This window comes from Hakea prostrata, chromosome 11 (genome assembly GCF_041222555.1).
Source record: "Hakea prostrata isolate BN-2017 chromosome 11, UWA_Hpros_2, whole genome shotgun sequence".
In the NCBI taxonomy this organism is placed as follows: domain Eukaryota; kingdom Viridiplantae; phylum Streptophyta; class Magnoliopsida; order Proteales; family Proteaceae; genus Hakea; species Hakea prostrata.
The window spans coordinates 20,112,382-20,121,859 of NC_142610.1; the positions used below are offsets into that span (position 1 = coordinate 20,112,382).

The window sequence follows — 9,478 nt, forward strand, 5'->3', positions numbered from 1 at the left end:
CTGAACAAAACACTCATCATTTTTTACATACAATAGATGTGAACTGGTAAACAAATTGATTGATAATGAAATGATATTTTGAATCAACATTGAGTCTCAATATCCATGAGAAAGACCAAAGAAGGTGAGGAAATTGTGGGTATCAAAGAAATATCTACATCCATGAATTTCTGCACTACCAGGGCACAAAAAATTCTCTTCTAAAGCCTTTCTCCTCTCATTGAACCCTTTTAATTCCTGTAGTGACAGATGTCCAGACCTTGGGACTTAAGTCTCATTGAGTTCATATTAACCCCACCAATCGCATGCACTGAGAAGCATTTAACTTTTAACATAGATAATGAGGAGTGCCAAACCTTGTATGATGAGTGATTCTAAGAGTATAAAGAGTCAAACTCAAGACCTCACATTTCATTAGGAAATCATCCCTTGACTATTCCCTTGAGATAAAACACATAAAAAATAAAAAAAAATTAAGGGAATAGTAATTACTATTGTCCCTGATCATTACTATAGCTTAATTATTAAAAAGACCTTACTTTTTATGAAATTACTGTAACCCCCGGTTCTAATGGTGTTATGAGATCGTTACAATTTAATGTTTAATTTCTATTTTGCAATTCAAAAATTAAGAAGTCAAAAGACAATATTATCCTCATTTATTTTTATTTTATTTGGGGGGGGGGGGGGGGAGAAGCATATGAAATACCAAATGTACATTTGTATTCTAATCATTTTGGGTTCCAAAATATAAACACTTCCTAAATTATGTTTTGTTTTGTTTTTTTTTTTTTTTTTTTAAAAAGTAAGGAACTTCCTAAAATGATAAGGTCAAATTACACCGTAAATAAATAAAAATTTATTTAAAGTAGGAACTTTCTAAAATTGATAACATCAAATTAGAATTTCAATAACAAAAATAAAAAAATAATAAGTAACCATCTTTTTATTATCTTATATTTTAAATCTCGATTTTGGGTTTTATCAAGAGAAAGGAAGGAGTTGGGTTGAGGGTCATCAAGAGGAAGAGAAAGATCCTTTTTTTTTTCCCCCTTGGGCAAAGTAAGAGGAGAAGACCAGTTTTTGTTTTTGTTTTTGTTTTTTGTTCATTAGGATTAATTTTTTCCTAATTGTTAAGGGATGTAATTAATTTATATAAGTGTAAATAAGTAATATAAAACCTTAGGGTTACTTTGGGATCTTTAAATAAATAAAAATGCAACATCATCACTTAACTAACAAAGTTTAAATGGTAGGGGTCAACAGTAATTAGAAGAAAGTTTAAGTTGCATTAACAATTTAAAAAAGTCTACGAGACAAAATAATAATTAAGCTATAGTACAAGAGGACAACAATAATTATCCCTATACTTTTTAATCTTTATATTTGAATTGTCTGAACATGGTTTACGAATACTCCATTGCCTTATTGACTATATCTATTGCAAAATCTTTATTTCCTGCTGAATAGAGCACTTAACACCATTCTTGTCTTTAAATTTGAAAGTTGAAGCTTTCCTTTTTAAAGGTGACAAAGAGATGTATGATCCAAAAGCAAACAGGTTTTCCTTAAAGGTATAAAAAATCTTCACGCTCTTTGACAAACTATTGGATGTGGTGGTCTTTTTATGGTTTGGAGCTGAGAGAGATAGATGATATACACAAAGCGTGTGGGGTAGTCAGCAAACCCATAAAGATACATCGATGGAAGACTTCTCTTTCTCCTTCAATATGAATAGGAGTCATCAAATATCTACTTTTCCTGGGGTATAATGTTAGAAAAGCAACATTAAAGCATATGTAAAAGAGATTTTCATTCACTACCAAAAAAGCATTGATGTAAAATACACGAATCCACTACTGCACTCTTTTTTCACTTGTCAAGGGAACATTTTGTTCTCTCCTCGTGAAAAAATGGATCCCCATGATTAGATAATTCATAATTCTTAAATGTCCTTAATGTATTGTGACTTTATAGTACTTTCCCACCGTAATGTTAGATTCACCAAGGGTTTATTTTTTATTTTTACTTCGATAAAGGTAAACCTTCCTGTGTCAGGGGTTTTATTTTTTTATATATTTATATTTCAATGAAGATAAACCCTCAGTGTCTAGGGTTTACGCGTCTAGGGTTTATTTTTTGTTGTTATTTCAATGAAGGTAAACCCTATCACTATGCGTGGTTCACGTGTAAGGGAACATGTTGTTCTCTCTTAAAACTTTGACGTCAACCACCCATTTAGGCAGTGCTAGCTTTGATATGGTTTTGTTATAAATATCATTCTTTCTGAATTCTAAAGATCATACGAATGATTCCATCAAGTGCGTGAGGACCTCACCATTCTCAAGCCTGTTAGCTTTGAACCTTGCGTTTTCAATCCTCCTCCCCCAATCAGTAATGGAAACTCTGAACCCTCGCCTCTGTGTTATGACTTTGATGATTTGGTTGATATGTCTTGCTCTTTCTTTACCAGCTTTATCTGTTCGACCAAACAGTGGGTTTCAAAATTATCCCATTAATCCTCCCACCACCAAGCTGGATCTAGATCCAGGTTTTGTTACAGTGGAGCATGGTGGAGCTCTGGCAACAGATTTATCAGTTCGTCGTCCGAAGCCTCCTAGCTGTAATCCACAGCCTCCAAAAAGGGGTGGGGGCACCGATCGGAAAAATCCTAACATGTGCCCCTAATGCTATCCTTAAGCTTGCTGGAGTTTTTTAATTCATTTTGGGATATAGCTTCCTCCGAGCTGGCTTAAGTACAACTCAACTACGTCATTAGGATAATATGTATGTTTAGATATATGACGGCCAGGGCTTTGTCTCTTCGACTCCAAGGGGATTCAAACTCTTATTTTTAAGTTTTCAGTTTATGATATGTATCTTAGATCTCTTTCCTAGATAATTCTCTCTTTCCTTTTTTTTTTTTCCTCAGTGGAGGGACCAATATGCTGTATTTGAAGAAAATGAAATAAAATAAAAGTAAGCTTTCTTATAAAATTAAGATCCATGACAATTTGATCCACAAACACCTGAAGCACTCCCAGATCCAAGCTTCCTACAAATTAACCAAAAATTATGTTCATATATGGATCCATCATACACGCCGGTTTAACAAATTTTGGATTAGGTTTGGTGGTAGGCTGGTGAGACGATCTTTGCTGTTGGGTGTAGATGAAATTAACCAGACGAGATGCAAGACAGATTGAAAAAACAATCCAAGTGATAAAAATAAAAAGGATTCAGAGTCGCCATTACTAGGCAATAAGGATGAGAAGTGAACTTTCATAGCTCTTACATGGTTAAAAAGAAGATAACATGGAAGGCTATTTACAAGCATTGTTTGTCATGTAATTCATGTTCGTGCAAATTCTTGGGGAGACAAAAAAACAATTTCCAGTTTATTTGTCATCTTGAATTCTAATCACACCATCTAAATGATTTGAGAGAAATTTGAACGTACTCGATCCATATATAGGATTGACAGCAACCTGTCTTTCTCACTTGGTTTGACGAAGTCTTAGTTTGCTGCTAAGAGCTAGAGATGTAAGTCACAGACAAATGCTTGCCCTGGCTTGCAGAAGGTGTGATACATGCATGCAAATTTTAAAATTGCATTTCATTTCATTTCACGGATATATATATTCGGTTACCCTTGCTAGCTGCTCTATAGATTCCTTGGTGGTGTATCATTCTCGATGATTTGATATCAAATATCCCAAGCTCTGATCTCTCTACAAAATAGATTCCAAGTCCTTTCCAACCATAGTTTAGAAGATCCCAAGCTCTGATCTTCTCTAGCTTCCCTTGTGGGGGATTCTCAGGCAAAAATTAAAGTCCCCTGTGTAGTACTTTTATAGGGAATATTCCTGACCTCTCATCTTCTACATCATTTCATTATCTTGAATTCTTGAGGACACAGGTCCGTGCTTGATCAAAAGTTCATGAACCTGATTGAACCAGCATGGCAGTTCAACACTAAGTCGGAAATTGTACAACAGGATCAAAATTTTCCAAGACATCAACGTTTGCCTTCTTATCATTAGACTACACTAAAAAGAGAAGGGAAAGAAAGATGCAAAGTGCTCTTGCGAAGACAGTTTTCAGAGAACATTCAAAGCTATTATAGGTGAGTGAGAAGCTATATAAAATTATAAAGAAGCCCTACTAATAATTTTGGTTGCTAAAACCAGCAAATCGGCCGATAGGACTTGACTTGGCCCTATAGGACTTAGGGTTAGGGACAATAATCATTGGCCTTGAACTAGGGTCAGAGCGAGAATAAACTCAGATTATAACATATAGGGTTGGTCTTGAGATTGCAAAACCATGGCCTTATTGTAGCCCTACTTTATACAACCACAACCTAGCCTACACGTCCTCTTAATTTTCCCACCCCTAGACGGAAAAGAAAATTCTAAAATTCACTTGCAACAAAAACATGTTTTACTTTCCTACTTGCATTTTTCAAAGTCAACAACTACTTTTTGTCCATCAAATTCAAGACAATTAACCTGTTTGGTGTCTCCATGTTCCTACTGATATCTAAAGTGATGGAAGGTTTGGACCAGGTCTCTTGCTTTTTCAAATAAGCTCCACTTGATGTTCATATGTTTCATTGTCCAATACTTCTTTGTTGCTTTGATCTGTCTACAGTTATTTACGTTCATTTTATAAGTTTCATAAAAAATGTAATTTTACTTAATTGGATGTATACATGTCTTGTTTGGTTTTGGCTCAAGTTGCTTTCAGTGTTAATATTTTCCACTAATTGGCTCAAGGCATCGCAATCTCGACCATAAAAAACCATGAGATTTTTTAGATTCATTGATCTATAGACAAATATTTCTCCTAAGCATCTATTAAAATGAAAGAGAAAGACACAAAAGACCGGTTTAAATGGTGGGCTGATCCCACAAGGCCTTTAAATAAGTAAACGATACACACATGTACTTGTACACAAGCAACCTAAGAGGAAGCCTAGAAAATCTTAAAATAGAGACATGTTCATAGCACTTACAAAAAATCCTTATTTAGTTTCTGAAAATTTGAAAGGTGAAAAGATGGCTTTAAGATGATGATTTCTATTTTCTCAGACACATAGTGCATGTTAGGTCAAGATTGGGGATTAATGGCCAAACATAAGATTGCCAACTTCACAATAGACAAGATTTCTTCTTCCATGTCTATTCCGGGAGGGGAGAGTCGCTGATCTAACATTAGGGGTGTAAATGGATAACCGAATTTGCATCCGCATCCGTTTAAGGGTATCCCAATCCGTCCGATTATTAATAGGATGCGGATATGGTATACCCCTTTCTTACCGAATATTATCCATCCGATAAAATTATCCGATTAAGTTACTTATCTAGATTTATTATTCTTATTTTATAAATTTTGCCTATGATATGTGACTATTTTTCTAGATTTTCTACTAAAATAGCTACCAAAGTTGTTGAATTCTTAAATTTCAAACCTAGCCCATAAAAAGGTAAAGATGTAAACAGGTAGTCGAAAACTTGTATTAAATCTATATTTATATTTGTCTAGAAGAATCTATTAAGAAAATAACTATCGGATTATCATCCGAATCCGACAGAATCCGTCCGAAAACCGATAGGATATTATCCGAATCCGTCCGAATATAATAGGATGTGGATATGGATATACCACTATCCGATCCGAATCCGGTCCGTTTACACCCATATCCAACATGTCTCTCAGCACCGTGTTTTGCTTTGTTGATGGTAGTGTTGCATATGATGGTGATGATAGTGTTGAGATGAGTTCACGTGGATGTCTTCCCATCAATACTTCTAGCATTAATATCCCAAAGCTATAAACATCACATTTTTGGGTCACCTTCATAGTGTAGGAAAGCTCTAGAAGGCAAGAAGAAATAAAATTCAAACACCATTTAGATAGATATCTCGTACTTAATTAATTTATTTTTCTTCACAATTAGAAAATGGTGAAGTTATTATCTGGTGCAAGATATCCATAGGTCCCCGCTTGAGTACTCCAATTGGATGTATCAGGGTTTAGTAGTCTAGCAGTGCCAAAGTCATATACACATGCCTCGTATTCATCATTCAACAAAATGTTGTTGCTCGAGAGATCTCGGTGAATGATTGGCGGTGAACAATCATGGTGCATGTATGACAAAGCATTTGCTATTCCTTTAATAACATTAGCCCTCTTTATCCAATCTAATTTTGATGCAATAAGCTTGTCATTGTTGAGGATCTTGGCCAAGCTTCCTCTTTCAAAATACTCATAAACTAAGAGAGAATGTTGTGTAAATGAACAAAACCCATATAGTTTCACAATGTTTCGGTGTCGGACTTTTGTCAATGCACTGATCTCATTTTTTAATGCTTGTATGTTGGCTTTTTGATATGAATCCTTTGATGGTTGATGAAGCTTCTTAACAGCAACTACTTGATTTGTTGACAACTTTGCTATATAAATCCATATTGCACGGTGTTGCTGTTTGGAATGTCTCAACATTTCTTTTTCTTCATTGGACATGGAAGAAGCAAAGAAGAGAAAATAGAAGCAATAACAAACCCAACACTGGAACGAGAATAGCAACCAGGATTTTAAGGTTTGAATTGCCCTTTTCTACTCTTTAACAATGATGATTTGCATGGTTGCAGACCAGTTGCATTCCCACACAGTGCTTTATTGTTTCTTAAAGCATTTGTTGTAGCATTTTGAAAGGCTTTGATGTTTGGAATTGGACCCTCAAACTCATTGTAAGATATATCAATGGATGTCAAGCTAATCATTCCATCGAATGCAGAAGAAATAGTACCTGAGAGTTGATTATGGGAGATATTTAGCTTTTCCAAGTTCCCTAAATCTTTGAATTGTGACAGTATCTCTCCACTGAGGCTATTTTGACTAAGATCCAATAGTTGTTGAAGGTGAATCAAATCCCCAATCTGAGAGGGAATGTTTCCGTTGAAATTGTTGTTGCTTAAATCCAAAAATATCAAGTTGGAGCAATTTCCTATTTCTTTTGGTATCTGTCCACTCAAACTATTAGATGACAAATCAAGATTTGTTAAGCTGTACATCATTCCAACTTTTGATGGTAAACTGCCGGAAAGTTGGTTGTCACTTAAACTGAGATTCAGCAAAGATGTCAACCCACTAAATTCCTTTGGGATTTCTCCAACCAAATAATTTGAGGAAAGGTCAAGAACCTGGAGTTGAGTTAGCACCCTAAGCTCCGGAGGTATCTTACCTGTAATCTTATTCTTAGCCAACTTTAGAGCTTGCAGGTTTCGACATTGTCCCCAAGTTGATGAAAGCTTACCGTGCAATTGATTGTTGCTCAAATCAATGTAATTGAGCTTCTCATAGACCCCGAAGTATTTTGACAAGTCCCCAACAAATTGGTTATTATCGAGCCGAAGTCTAAATAAGCTTCTGCAGTTTTTTAAACCTTTTGGAAGGTGACCTGTGAGATGGTTGTTAAATGCAGTGAAGTTTTCAAGAGATCCACCCATGCATAGTCCTTGAGGTAGACTACCTGAGAAATTGTTGCCTCCCAATTGCAAGTTTGCTAGATTGGTAAGGCTCCCTATTTCTGTCAGGGATTGATCCAGAAATCTGATTACTCAGAACATTCAAATTGGTGAGGTTCTTTAGGTTTCCCAAAGTGGAAGGTATGGACCCAGATAGGTTATTGAGGGGTAAATCTAAGTCAGTCAGACTTGTCAGATTTCCTATTTCTGAAGGAATACTACCAGAGAGTTGATTCTCATAGAGGGCCAAAATGGTGAGGTTTCTCAAACTACATAAAGAGACAGGGATTGAACCATTGAGATTGTTCTTAGGTAAGTACAAAGTAGTAAGTGATTTCAAGTTTCCAATTTCTTCAGGGATGAAACCAATTAGATTATTACTCTCCAAGCTCATAAACTTGAGCTGAGTCAGGTTTCCAATTTCCTGGGGAATGGTACCTGAAAGTTGATTTTCATAAAGGTACAGAGTGTGAAGATTTTTCAAATTACCTAAATATTTAGGGATTGAACCAATGAGATTGTTTTTGTACAGAGATAGCTCCCCTAGATTGGTCAAATTCCCAAGAGACTCAGGTATGAAACCAGAGAGGCTGTTGGAGTACATGGTGAGAACAGTGAGGTTTTTCAATCTTCCCATATCTTTAGGTATTGATCCATTGAAATTGTTTGAATCAAGGAACAAAATGTTCAGATTGGTAAGTTGACAGATTTCAGATGGAATTGATCCTGAGAGCTGATTCACAGATAAATCAAAGTAGTTGATAACAGAGAGGTTTGCAATGTTGGTGGGAACGGTACCAAACATCGAGTTATTAAAGAAATCAAGAAGTGTAAGAGCAGGAAAGGAAGAAAAGGGGAAGTTCTCAACCATAGCTTGCAAACCCATACTTGATAACTTAACTTCAGTGATGCTTTCCCCTTGATTGCAAACAATTCCAATCCAACTGGTACATGGGTCTGATCTTTGAGAGGAATTGGAATCAAGTAGCGTCCATGATCTGAGAACAGATTGGCTTTGGTTGTTGAGTGTAGCTTTCCATTTGAGGAGAGCATCAGCCTGCTCTACTCTGGTGTTGGAACATGAGGCATAGGAATAGCTGCAGGGATGAAAGAGCAAAATGAAGCACATGAAGAAGGATAAGAGATTACTCAAGGAGTGGGAATCCAGAGTGACAAGTAGACTGACATTGCAGAAAGCCATTTTCTTTTCTGGGTGCCTTCAACTATTGCAGAACAATGAGAGTTTTATAGTACAAAAATTGTATCATCAACCTCAGGCTTTCTTACCAAGTATGCGCTTGTAAATTTGAGAGTCAAAGTCTTCGTCTAATTCAAAGGTGATAGAGAGATATAGCATCCAACCAAGTATATTGAACTTTCTAAAAGTGGAAGCCTTATTTTAGAATTGCTTAATCTCATACGCTTTCAAGTAGTGTTTAGATGGTTATCAACATTGTGTGTGGTAGTCACAAGTCTAGAAAGATGAATCGAAGGAAGGCCTCTGATTCTCTATTCTCATGGAGAGGTGAGTCAGAGTAACAAGTAGACTAACATTGCGGAAAGCCATTTTCTTTTCTAGGTGCCTTCAACTATTGCAGAGCAGTGAGAGGTATCATCAGCCTAAGACTTTCTTATCCACAACATCTCAGTTGGACTATAAGCTTGGTTGGTTCAAATTGACTATGGAGAAAGATCTACCAAAGGGTATTTATAGTATTTCATTGAGCTTTTATTTTTATATATATATATATATATATATATATGAACATTGTATATTACTGATGATAAAAGACACTATTACAATGAAAGACACTATTACACTATTACAAAAAGCTGCTGACGAACTGAAGAATTTTATGAAGTGGTGAGCTTTTTGACTTATTGTGACTTCAATGGGGGCTGGTGTAATTAATTTGACGGATAAATCAAAATTTCCTACACCACCA

The 9,478-nt window shown here is 35.7% G+C and overlaps 1 pseudogene; it reads right to left on the minus strand.

The window, feature by feature from the left end:
* Window positions 1-5,738: 5,738 nt before the first annotated feature.
* On the minus strand, window positions 5,739-8,733 carry LOC149000712 (uncharacterized; annotated as a pseudogene).
* Between the last annotated feature and the right edge of the window lie 745 nt (window positions 8,734-9,478).